Here is a 13,053-nt window from a genome sequence, read left to right on the forward strand (position 1 = left end):
CATTGTGGTCAAGGATGAAGCGGATGAGTTGTAGGATGGCGTCTGGAGATTGGCTGTTGTTGGTGTTGAGTACTGAGGCTGTCGCAGCTTTCAGGAGAACAGCGACCACGACACCACACAACCCTGCCACAGCAACCTCTGCAAGACATGCCAGATCATCAACACAGATACCATCATCACACGTGAGGACACCACCCACCAGGTACATACTCATGTGACTCGGCCAACGTTGTCTACCTCATACGTTGCAGGAAAGGATGCCCCGGAGCATGGTACATCGGCGAGACCATGCAGACACTGCGACAACGGATGAACGGACACCGCGCAACAATCACCAGGCAGGAGTGTTCCCTCCCAGTCGGGGAACACTTCAGCAGTCAAGGACATTCAGCCTCCGATCTTCGGGTAAGCATTCTCCAAGGCGGCCTTCGAGACACACGACAACGCAAAATCGTCGAGCAGAAACTGATAGCCAAGTTCCGCACCCATGAGGACGGCCTCAACCGAGATCTTGGGTTCATGTCACGCTACATGTAACCCCACCTGACGCAGGGTCATCCAGACTCGAGTCGACATTGGCTTGTTCTCTCTACACAGATGCGGCCGGACCTGCTGTGATTTCCAGCAAAAAAAAAAAGTTTTTTGTCTTTTTTTGTTTTTCATACATGTAGTGTATGTATCCGTCTACCTTTAAGAAAACCATTGCATGTAACCGCTCACCTTTAAGAGAACTATTTTAGGTGTGGCACTACTTTGTTGGCTTCTGTATACTGTAATACCGACGGTGACCACACCGGTATATAAGTGCTGTGTCAGGAGTTATTGGGCAGATTCGCCCTGACCTGCGAATAGTAAAGTCCTGTTTTAAGTTACTCTTGGAGTCTGTGTATTAATTAACTAAACAACCCACAGACTTTACAGTGGCGACGAGTCCGATCGTACCCTGCAGCAACAATACTTCCGAAGCAGTTAACGAGCGTCGAGAAGAGGCAACCGCCCTCGTCGTTCTGCTGGGAGAAAACTCGAGGCTGCAGAACTAGAAAGGAGGAAGAATTTAGAGACAAAGACTTCCATCAGCAACAGGCACTGACTGTCCCTTCTGCCACGGTGAGGAGTGAGCCGATCAGCACGAGAAGCAAGGCGGCCACGGTGACTGTGAGTAAGGGAAAGTAAAAAGAATAACCGGAGGATAAGGGCGGTGCACTCGACCACGGTCGAGGGGGAAAGGAGCCGGACAGAAGTCGGGTCCAGAGGCGCTGAGACTGGGGCAGCATGGAGCAAGGAAGCCGCGGTACAGACAGGCTGGGGGACGCAACGGCGTCGTGAGACAGCTAGACCGCGACCGGCGAAAAAGGCCGGGCAGCGACCGAAGCCACGAAGCACTGCGACCAGGAACGTAGGCGCGGGAAGAGATAAACTCAGCCGCAGCCGGGGAAGGAAGCACCGGACTGCGAGAGGGCTGGGAGGCGCGATTGGGAGCCGAGCGAGCGGGAAAGGCAGAGCCGACCAAGGGAGACTGAGCGAGAGCCAGTCCAGCGGCTGAAACTGTTCTCCGTCAACGGGGTGTACCCAGCGCCGGTAGAGCCGAGCGAGCGGGAGAGAGACAGAGCCCGAGCAAGGGGAACTGAGCGAGAGCCAGCCAGCGGCTGAAACTGTTCGCCGTCAACGGGGTGTACCCAGCGCCGGTAGAGCCGAGCGAGCGGGAGAGAGACAGAGCCCGAGCAAGGGGAACTGAGCGAGAGCCAGCCAGCGGCTGAAACTGTTCGCCGTCAACGGGGTGTACCCAGCGCCGGTTGCCCTGCCGAGAAAAGGGAAAGCACTGATGCCGACGCGCAGGCTTGAAACCTGAAAGCCAGCGGCCGTCGCCCGTGGGGAAAGTGTACCCCTCCCGCCAGGGAAGAAACGCGGGAAGCCGCCATTAGGCGGGGAAGAAGACAGAAGCGGGGAACCGCCATTGAAGTGGGCGGGGAGAGAAGATAAGCGCGGGAAACCGCCATTTTCGCGGGAACCGCCATCTTGAAAAAAAAAAAAAATTTTAAGAAATAATTCGTGGTGTTTATCAGGAAGAGAGGAAGATGCCTAAGCGTGGTAACATCAACGATTTTAATTCCGAGGTAGAAGACTGGGCCACGTATGTGGAACGCATTGAGATCTATTGTGAGGCCAATAAAATAGAAGATGACAAAGCTATAACCTTGCTAAACTCGATGGGCGCGAAGACATACGGGCTCTTGAAGCATCTACTATCACCGGCTAAACCGGCGGATCAGGCTTTCGATGATATTGTGGCTGTTCTGAAGGATCACTTGAACCCCACACCGTTGATGTTGGCGGAACGATTCAAATTCTATGCGAGAACGCAACGGAAAGACGAAAGCAACGCAGAATACTTGGTCGAACTGCGTAGACTAGCGAAATACTGCCAGTTTGGAGGGAATCTGACAGAGGCATTGCGAGACAAGTTCATGTGCGGATTGGCAAAGGAAGGAACGCAAAAGCGACTACTCGAAGAGAACGACCTTACACTTGACAGGGCTGTCCTTATTGCAGCATCGCACGAAGCCGCAGCGAAGGGAACTGCGGAAATGCAGCTAAAGACAGCGGCACTCAGTGTGGATCAAATTACCTCGACAACAACAAAATGCTATCGTTGTGGGAAGACAACACACGACCAGAACCAATGCTGGTTTAAGAACCAGGAATGTAGGAAATGTGGCAAACTGGGTCACATAGCTAAGGTATGCCGGTCAGGGAAGAAGACCAACAACCAAAGGACCAACAGCCAAAGGAAGCCATCACAGGAAAAGTACAACAAGGTACACAAGGTGGCTGAGAAGAGTTCAGACGAACAGAATTCGGACTCAGACCCAAACGGCCAGGAGCTGGGTAGTCTGAGAATTCACAATGTGAGTAAGGAAGCTGACCTACAAACTATCTGGGTCATGCTAAAAATAGCTGGAGTCCAAGTGAAAATGGAGTTGGACACTGGATCAGCTCTATCAGTCATAAATCGAAGGGATTACCACCAGCTATTCTCACATATACCCTTAAGAGATACCAAGTTCGTATTGCAGACATACACGGGGCATAAAGTATACCCCATGGGAAAGATAAGAGTCAAGGTGAGAGATAGGGGTAAAGAACACCCACGAATGAACTTATACGTACTACATGAGGGAGGACCACCACTTCTAGGACGGGAGTGGATCAAGAAAATAGACATGGAATGGCACTATCTAAAAGCCATAACGAGTGAGGACTCGGTGCAGACAATCAGCTCAGATTCTGAATCGGATGACGATAAGACCAACCCAAATGTGAAAGACAAGGCTAAAATGGACTTGCCGACTAAGGTTGGAAAAACGAAGGCATGCAGAAAGGCTTATGCTTCAGAGAAGAACAAAGTTTCAGAACAGATCTCCACCGAACAACGACAACATAGTTTGACAGAGAATTCTCAGTCTGTTCAGTTTAAGGACATATCCATGACGGAAGAACACCGAGCTCGGACTCAACTTTATTTCAAATCACGACAACAAGTAGAACAACTGAGTTACCGTCTCGTACAAGAGATGAAAACAATGAAAAAGTTCTATGACACCGAATGGGAGAATCTGGAAAGACAACAGAAGCAGCTAGCTCAAGCAGAGAGCGACCATAGAGCCATCGTGACCAATCACCGATCACATCTCCCTTATGATGTTCAGGAGTTAGAATATTTGCAGAAAGAAGCAAATGAAGAGGAATCTTCAGGAAGCCAGGATTTTATTCCAGTTCTTCTCTACGACTCCTTACAAGCAGAGTTTGAGAAGTTGAAGGAACAGTATGAACAGGCCCAGGCTACAATCCTGGAGGGGGTTAACTCGGCAACCTCCGAAAAGCTAGTTTCAGTGGAAGCATATGAGCAACTAAAGGTTGAACATGAACAAGAAGTCCAAGGGCTGCAGGAAATTCTTAATGAGCTCAAGGCCAAGACAGACTCATCGGTAGAAGTTCCATCCATAGATGAGAAATTAGAGGTGAAAGACATGGCAGAACATGAAAGACAAGATGTCCAAGAACTCATAAAAATATTGAAGGAAACCCAAGACAAATATGAGGCGGCAATGACCGAGGTTCAACAACTTGAAGAACAGATTCAACTGGGAATCCTTTCAGTGGAAGAAAAGGAAACTGTAAGAAACACAGAGACTGTAAGAATGGCCCCTGAACATGAGCTAGAGAGCATCAAGGCGCAACTTCTCCGAGCGCTGAAAGCCAAAGTACAAGAGGAAAAGAAGGTGAAAGCATTGGAGGGAAAGGTGGATGAAATGGAGAAGACTCTGATCCACAGTGTTCCCGTGGAAGAGTTAACGGTCAGCCAACTCCTTCATATGCTGAGGGACAAGACTCTGCAATGGGAACAATCTGAACACGAGCTTCAATCTTCAAAGGGAAGGAGTTCGGAGCTCTCAAAAGTTATGGAAATAGCTGAGGTTGCAACACAGATTTTACGGGGCTGCCGAAAGTACGCTGAATCACGTCAATGTGAACTACAGAATGTGGAAACAGCTGCTCCAGTAGAAGGATTGAATAGCCCGATCAATCAATCCCCGATGGAAGGGGAAGTATTGGAATCACAAATGAGGTCATTAGTGAAGGATTGGCAGGAAGCCCAGGAAGAGCGGGATGAATATGAACGCATGAAGAAGTCTCTTCAGGAAAGATGTCTAGGGAGGGAACAACAGTCGGCTAACGTCCAGTTGGGTAAGGAAGAAGTAGCAGGCCCTCTCGCTAGACTAGTTCAGGACGACACCGAATATTACCATGACCTGTTGAGTGACACGGAATATTACGAGGACTTGGTCTGCCCAGCTTGTGATGAAAACTCCCAAAGTGTAGAAATCAGGATGAAGCACTTAAAGTCTAAGGAACATAGGGAGATGGTGGCGCTACAGCTGGCAGCTGATAAGGGAGCCCCGAGAGTCTCCAAGAAGCAGAAAAGAAAAAGACAAAGCAGAAAGTGATAACCATCTAAATCATTATCACTTCTACCAGATCATGTACGTGGGCCCTACGAAGGGAGCCAAATCAGTTGGCAAGTAGGAAAAAATTACCAAGGCAGTCCAGCTGTTTGTAAAAGTCAGCACTGCTGGTTCAGCAGGACGGAAGTTCAAGCTGTTAAGTCAAGGGAAAGACTATTGGATGAGTCACGCTAGCAATGTGAACCGGCTACACCACAGAGATGTTGTTCGGACCGAGTCAAGACCAGAGACTGAAGCTGTGAACTGTTCCCGCAGAGACTGAATCTGTAAACTGTTCCCGCATAGATTATACCTGTGAATTGTTTTACATGAAGTTGAATATATGTTATGTTTAATGAGGGACTAAGTATGTTGTAAGCTAAAAAGGGAGGATTGTAGTGTATGTATCCATCTACCTTTAAGAAAACCATTGTATGTAACCGCTCACCTTTAAGAGAACTATTTTAGGTGTGGCACTACTTTGTTGGCTTCTGTATACTGTAATACCGACGGTGACCACACCGGTATATAAGTGCTGTGTCAGGAGTTATTGGGCAGATTCGCCCTGACCTTCGAATAGTAAAGTCCTGTTTTAAGTTACTCTTGGAGTCTGTGTATTAATTAACTAAACAACCCACAGACTTTACAATACAGACCCCAGCATCTGCAATATTTGACCCCTTGTGACCCCACCTCATTGTTCTTTGATGTAATGTTTTCCTGACTGACCTGTTTGGACACCATTCACATCTTTGATCGCTGTGATTATCTCTCTGCCGAGGTGTGATAAATGGCAGTTGGCAAGATTACCTGTAAACATCGGACATTATTCTCTGACTATATAAGCTGTGTCTTTATGCATTTCTCCACTTCACCTGACGAAGGAGCAGCGCTCCGAAAGCTTGTGATTTCAAATAAAGCTGTTGGACTATAACCTGGTGTTGTGTGACTTCTTACATTTGAATATACTCAACGACTGAGCCTCCACTGCCCTCTGGGGTAGAGAATTCCAAAGATTCACCACCCTCTGAGTGAAGAAATTTCTCCTCATCTCAGTCTTAAATGGCCGACCCCTTATTCTGAGACTGTGACCCCTGGTTCTAGACTCCCAGCCAGAGGAAACATTTTCTCAGCATTAACCCTGTCAAGCCCCTTAAGAATTTTATATGTTTCAATTAAATCACCTCTCATTCTTCTAAACTCTAGGGAATTAGGCTTAGTCTATTCAATCTCTCCTCAAAGGGCAATCCCCTCATCCCAGGAACCAGTCTAATGAACCTTCATTGCACTCCCTCTAAGGCAGGTATGTCTTTTCTTAGGTAAGAGGACTAGAACTGTACACAGTACTCCAGGTGTGGCCTCACCAATGCTGTGTATAACTGTACTCAGACTTCTTTATTCTTATATTCTAATCCCTTTGTAACAAAAGCCAACATACCATTTGCTTTCTTAATTGCTTGCTGTACCTGCATGTTACCTTTCTGTGATTCATATGCAAGGACACCCAGGTCCCTCTGAATGTAAACATTCAAATAATATTCTGCTTTTTTGTTTTTCCTACCAAAGGGGATAATTTCACACTTCCCCACATTGTATTCCATTGTTCTTGCCCACTCAGTCAACCTGTCTATATCTCTCTGCAGCCTCTTTGTGTCCTCCTCACAGCTTACTTTCCCACCTAACTTTGCGTCATCAGCAAACTTGGATATGTTACACTCAGTCCCTTCATCTAAGTCATTAATATAGGTTGTAAATAGCCGAGGCCCAAGCACTGATCCTTACAGTACCCCGCCAGTTACAGCCTGCCAACCTGAAAATGTCCTGTTTATTTCTACTCTGTTTTCTGTCCATTAACCAATCCTCAATCCATGCTAATATATTACCCCCAATCCCATGAGTCCTAATTTTGTGTAATAACCTCTTGTGTGGCACTTTATCGAATGCTTTTTGAAAATCCAAATACACCACATCCACTGGTTCCCCCTTATCCATCCTACTAGTTACAGCTTCAAAAAACTCTAACAGATTTGTCAAGCACAATTTCGCTTTCATAAAACCATGTTGACTCTGCCTAATCATATTACGATTTTCTAAGTGCCCTGTTACCACGTCCCTAATAATAGATTCTAGTATTTTGCCTATTACTGATGTCAGGTAACTGGCCTATAATTCCCCATTTTTTCTCTTCCTTCTTTCTTATGCCACCTTCCAATCCTTGGGGACTGTTCTAGAATCATGGGAATTCTGGAAGATTAATACCAGTGCATCCACTGTCTCTGCAGCTACCTCTTTAAAAACCCTAGGATGCAGGTCGTCAGGTCCAGGGGATTTGTCGCCACTTCGTCCCATTAATTTCTCCAGTATTATGTCTTTACTTAAACTGATTTCTTTAAGTTCCTCCTTCTCTCTAGATCCTTGGTTGCTTATTATTTCCAGAATGTTTTCTGTGTCTTCTCCAGTGAAGACAGATACAAATTATTTGTTTAATGTCTCTGCCTTTTTCCTGTCTCTGCCTCTAACGGACCCACATTTACTTTCACTAACCTTCCTATTTACATATCTATTGAAGCATTTACAATCTGTTTTTATGTCTCTTGCTAATTTACTCTCATATTCTTTTTTCTCTCCTTATCAATTTCTTGGACCTCCTTTGCTGAATTTTAAAATCCTTCCAATCCCTCAGGCTTACTACTCGTTTTGGCAACATTATAAACCTCTTCCTTTGATCTAACACTATCTTTAACTTCTCGTTAGCCACGGTTGGACCACTTTTCCTGTGGGGTTTTTCTGCCTTAAAGGAATGTATATTTGTTGTAAATTATGTATTAATTCTTTAAATGCTAGCCATTGCTTGTCTAGTCATATCTTTTAATGCAGTTTCCCAATCTACCTTAGCCAACTCGCCCCTCATTTGTCAGGTGGGCAGAACAGTGGCAAATGGAATTCAATCCGGAGAAGTGTGAGGTAATGCATTAGGGGAGGGCTAACAAGGAAAGGGAATACACATTAAATGGTAGGACACTGAGTAGTGCAGAGGAACAAAGGGACCTTGGAGTGCATGTCCACAGATCCCTGAAGGTAGCAGGCCAGGTAGATAAGGTGGTTTAGAAGGCATACGGAATGCTTGCCTTTATTAGCCGTGGCATAGAATACAAGAGCAGGGGGGTTATGTATAAAACACTAGTTAGGCCTCAGCTAGAGTACTGCGTGCAGTTCTGGTCACATTACAGGAAAGATGTGATTGCACTAGAGAGGGTACAGAGGAGATTTACAAGGATGTTGTTGGGAGTAGAGAATCTTAGCTATGAGGAAAGACTGGATAGGCTGGGTCTGTTTTCCTTGGAACAGAGGAGGCTGAGTAGAGACCTTTTTGAGGTGTATAAAATTATGAGGGGCCTAGATAAAGTGGATAAAAAGGATCCATTTCCCTTAGCAGAGGGGTCAAAAACCAGGGACACAGATTTAAAGTAATTGGTGGAAGGTTTAGAGTAGATTTGAGGGGAAATTTCTTCACCCAGAGGGTTGTGGGGGTCTGGAACTCACTGCCTGAAAGGATGGTAGAGGCAGAAACCCTAACCACATTTAAAAAGTACTTGGATGTGCACTTGGGATGCTGTAACCTGCAGGGCTACGGACCAAGAGCTGGGAAGTGGGATTAGGCTGGATAGCTCTTTGTTGGCGGGGCGGACACAATGGGCCAAATGGCCTCCTTCCGTGCTGTAACTTTCTATGATTCTATTCTATGACTCATACCTACGTGGTTTGCTTTGTCTAGAGGTAAGACCCTAGTTTCGGACTTAACTAAATCACTTTCAAACTCAATATAAAATTCGATCATATTATGGTCATTCTTCCCTAAAGGCCCTTTTACTACAAGGTTATGAATTAACCCTTTCTCCTTGCACAATACTAGATCTGAAACAGCCTGTTCCCTAGTTGGTTCCTCCATATACTGATCCGGAAAACTATCTTGCATACATTCCATGAACTCATCCTCCACACTATTGCTGCAAATTTGGTTTGCCCAGTCTATTTGTAGATTAAAGTCCCCCATGATTACTGTATTATCCTTGTTACATGTGCCTCTAATTTCCTGATTTATACTCTGCTCTACATTACAACTACTGTTTGGGGGCCTATAAACAACTCCCACCAATGTTTTCTGTCCCTTGCTGTTTCTTAGCTCCACCCAAACTGATTCTACTTGATTTTCGGAGCTAAGATCCTTTCTCTCTACTGTCTTTATCCCGTCTTTTATTATCAGGACTACCCCTCCTCCTTTTCCATTTTGCCTATCTCTTCTAAAAGTTAAGTATCCTGGAATATTTAGTTCCCAACCTTGGTCACTTTGCAACCACGTCTCCGTAATGGCTATTAGATCAAACCTATTAATTTCTATCTGCGCTGTTAATTCATCTATTTTGTTGCGAATGCTTTGCGCATATATACAGGAAACTTTGTGATATCCGGCACCGACGGGACCGGCGTGTTGCCGATCTATCAAAACTGCCAGACATACAAAGTTAATGTTGAAGCATACGGAGGTTTTCATCTCCGTATCTGACAACAAACACCGTTGCTTAGCAACAGCTTCTAAAGAGTCGGCTGCAGCTGCAAGCGTCTCTAGCTGAAGCTGTTGCTATAGCTACAGACCTTGCAGTGCCTAACTGGGGAAAAAAAAGGAGAACTAAAAAAACTTATAGAAAATGGCTCCTGATTTTTGCCGTTAGATCGAGTATTCTGGACATACAACCTCCGGATAAACCAAAGTTTCCTGTAGTGCCTTTAGCTGTGACTTTTTTCTATTTTTGCCCTGATGTCACTGATTACCTTTGTTACTCTCTCTGTCCCTTCCTGACCCACGCTGCTTATTTTTACCCAATACTCTACTCTGCTCAAGAGCCTCGACATTTCTCTCGCTGCTTTTAAATTTACTCATTCCTGAATCCTCCCACCGCCCTCCTTCATTGAGGATGGAGATATTCATGGAGCCTCCTCCTCCCGTTAGTTGTTTAATTGTCCACTACCATTCACGACTAGATGTGGCAGGACTGCAGCGTTTTAATCTGATCCGTTGATCGTGGGATCACTTAGCTCTGTCTATAGCATGTTGCTTCTGCTTTTTAGCATGCATGTAGTCCTGTGTTGCAGCTTCCCCAAGTTGGCACCTCATTTTTAGGTATAGCTGGTGCTGCTCCTGACATGCTCTTCTACACTCCTCATCGAACCAGGGTTGGTCCCCTGGCTTGATGGTACTGATAGAGTGAGGGACATGCCAGGCCATGAGGTTACAGATTATGGTGGAATACAATTCTGCTACAGCTGATGGTCCACAGCACCTCATGGATGCCCAGTTTTGAGCTGTTAGATCTGTTCTGAATCTATCCCATTTATCGTGGTGGAAGTGCCACACAACACGATGGAGGGTATCCTCGGTGTGAAGATGGGACTTCGTCTCCACAAGGACTTTGCGGTGGTCACTGCTACCAATACTGTCATGGACAGATGCATCTGCAACAGGTAGATTGGTGAGGACGAGTTCAAGTCAGTTTTTCCATCATGTTGGTTCTCTCACCACCTGTCACAGGCCCAATCTGGCAGTTATGTCCTTCAGGACTCGGCCAGCTCAGTTAGTAGTGGTGCTACCGAGCCACTCTCGGTGCTGGACATTGGACCAAGAGTACATTCTGTGCCCTTGCTATGCTACCCTCAGTGCTTCTTCCAAGTGGTGTTCAACATGGAGGAATACTGATGCATCAGCTGATGGAGGGCAGTAGGTGGTAATCAGCAGGAGGTTACCTTGCCCTTGCTTGACCTGAAGCCATGATACTTCATGGGGTCCGGAGTCAATGTTGAAGACTCCCAGGGCCACTCGCTCCGGACTGTATACCACTGTGCCGCCAGCTCTAGTGGGTCTATCCTGACGGTGGGACAGGACACACCCAGGGACGGTGATGGAGGAGTCTGGGACATTGGCTGAAAGGAATGATTCTGTGAGAATGACTATGTCAGGCTGTTGCTTGACTAGTCTGTGGGACAGCTCTCCCAATTTTGGCACGTCCCCAGATGTTAGTGAGGAGGACTTTGCAGGGTCGACTGGGCTGCGTGTGCCGTTGTCATGCAAGAAGCTGGTGCCTAGGTCGATGCCGGGTGGTCAGTCCGGTTTTATTCTTCTTATTGTTTTTCGTAGCAGTTTGTAACAACCAAGTGGCTGACTGGCCATTTCAGAGGACAGTTAAGAGTCAACTGCATTGCTGTGGGTCTGGAGTCACATCTAGGCCAGACCAGGTAAGGACGGCAGATTTCCTTCCCTAAAGGACATTAGTGAACCAGATGGGTTTTTACGACAATCTGATAGTCACCATTACTGATACAGGTACTAGCTTTTTTATTCTGGATTTATCCAAGTGTCCTCCTGTTCTCCCTAAACCTTTCCCTCCTTATAAACTCTCCTACCCATATATTCATGACCACTCCCTTGACCTTGTAGTCTCATGTGGCCACTCTACTCCCATGGTCTCTACTCCTTATCCTCTTCTACCCCCACTTTCTTCTGTGCCCATCCCTTGAAAATCTCTCCAAGTCTCTTACAGTTGCACTTTCAAACTGCTAAAAGCCTAGACCTTTGACTTTCCATTCGCCACAATACTTGTGCAGCTGTCGATCTGCTCAACCACACAGTCATCTCCACTTTTGATGTCCCCAGTAAAAGGCCCTTACGCTCTCCCAGCCTGGTCGTTCCACCTGGTATAGTTCCTAACTTCACTCCCTCAAGTCCAAGAGGCACAGGCCTGACCGCATCTGTCACATAACTGCTTTAGCCATCCATCACCAGATCTTGCTGGACCACATCAAGCACTATCAGGCAACATCTGCTAAAACGCCCACTACTCCAGGATTATCCTGGAATGTAAAGATAACCCACAGCTTCTTTTCTCCACTACCAACTGCTTCCTTAAATCCCTCGCCCCTCTTTCATCTCCAATAAGTCTGAGGGGCTTCTTTGTCACTAAGATTGAGACCATCCATTCAGCTGCCTCAACTGCTTTCCAAACTTCCCCTTTCCCACCAAGCCAAACCTCTCTTCTGCTCAAGTCCTGATTCCACATCTTTCTCTTCTATATCTCCTCAAGCACTCTCCACGAGACTCACTTTCTGCTCTCTTGTTCCCATTTCAACTGAGCTGGCTGATCGTGTAACTTCCCTTCCTGTTCTCCACGCTAGCTGACATTGTAAATGGTTCCATCTCCTCAGGTACTGTCCCCTGACAAAACGCAGCCCTACCTATCCACCAGCTCTCTCGACCCCTCCACTGCCCCTGTGCAGTCGGACTGCTTGTCCAACATCCCACCTTGAATGCAATCCAATTTCCTCCAGTTAAACATTGGGAAGACTGAAGCCATCATCTTTGCCCCCAACCCCCCACCACCAAACACCAATTCCATCCCCCTCTTCAGCCACTGTCTGAGGCTGAACCAGACCGTTGCGGCCTCTGTGCCCTATTCCATCCTGAGCATCTGACCCCATATTTTCTCCATCACAAAGACCACAAAGTTAAGATGAAGAAGTTCTGGTGCCCTTTGATAAATGTGCCTTTCAAGTTTACTCGGTACCGATCCCAGTGCTCTTACAATGGGAGAGGTGAGAACATAGCTTGTAAATATTATATCACACAGCCAGTTATCAGACACCATAATGACTCCATAACTTTAGAGCACAAGTTTAGCTCTGGATTACATTTCTCCTATCCTTCTTGCACAGTAGTATCATAGGACTGTGCCAGCTACAAATCATAGTCCCTCAGGCATAGCTCAGAGTGTTTAATTTGCGACCACGTACACTGCACCATGAATGCTAACTCTGACAGCAGATTCATTCCATCAAGGAAATTGCTGCACCTCGCAATTTGGTAGGATGATGGAAGTTATTCATCGGTTTCTCTAACAGGGTGAGCTCAAGCCTGGACACCACAGAACATGAAGTGGCAAGCAGCAAGTGGAAAACAAGTACTCTTTCAAAGGCACGGAGGGGGAGAAGCAAATTAAAATCA

At 46.4% G+C, this 13,053-nt stretch overlaps 1 protein-coding gene across 6 annotated transcripts in view; it reads right to left on the reverse strand.

Annotated features, from left to right (window-relative positions):
• Positions 1 to 13,053, reverse strand: part of kdm5a (lysine demethylase 5A) — a 343,245-nt gene that overhangs the window by 111,019 nt on the left and 219,173 nt on the right. The window lies entirely within an intron of this gene.

This window comes from Somniosus microcephalus, chromosome 16 (genome assembly GCF_052327205.1).
Source record: "Somniosus microcephalus isolate GS21.2 chromosome 16, FLI_Smic_1.0, whole genome shotgun sequence".
Taxonomy (NCBI): Eukaryota; Metazoa; Chordata; class Chondrichthyes; order Squaliformes; family Somniosidae; genus Somniosus; species Somniosus microcephalus.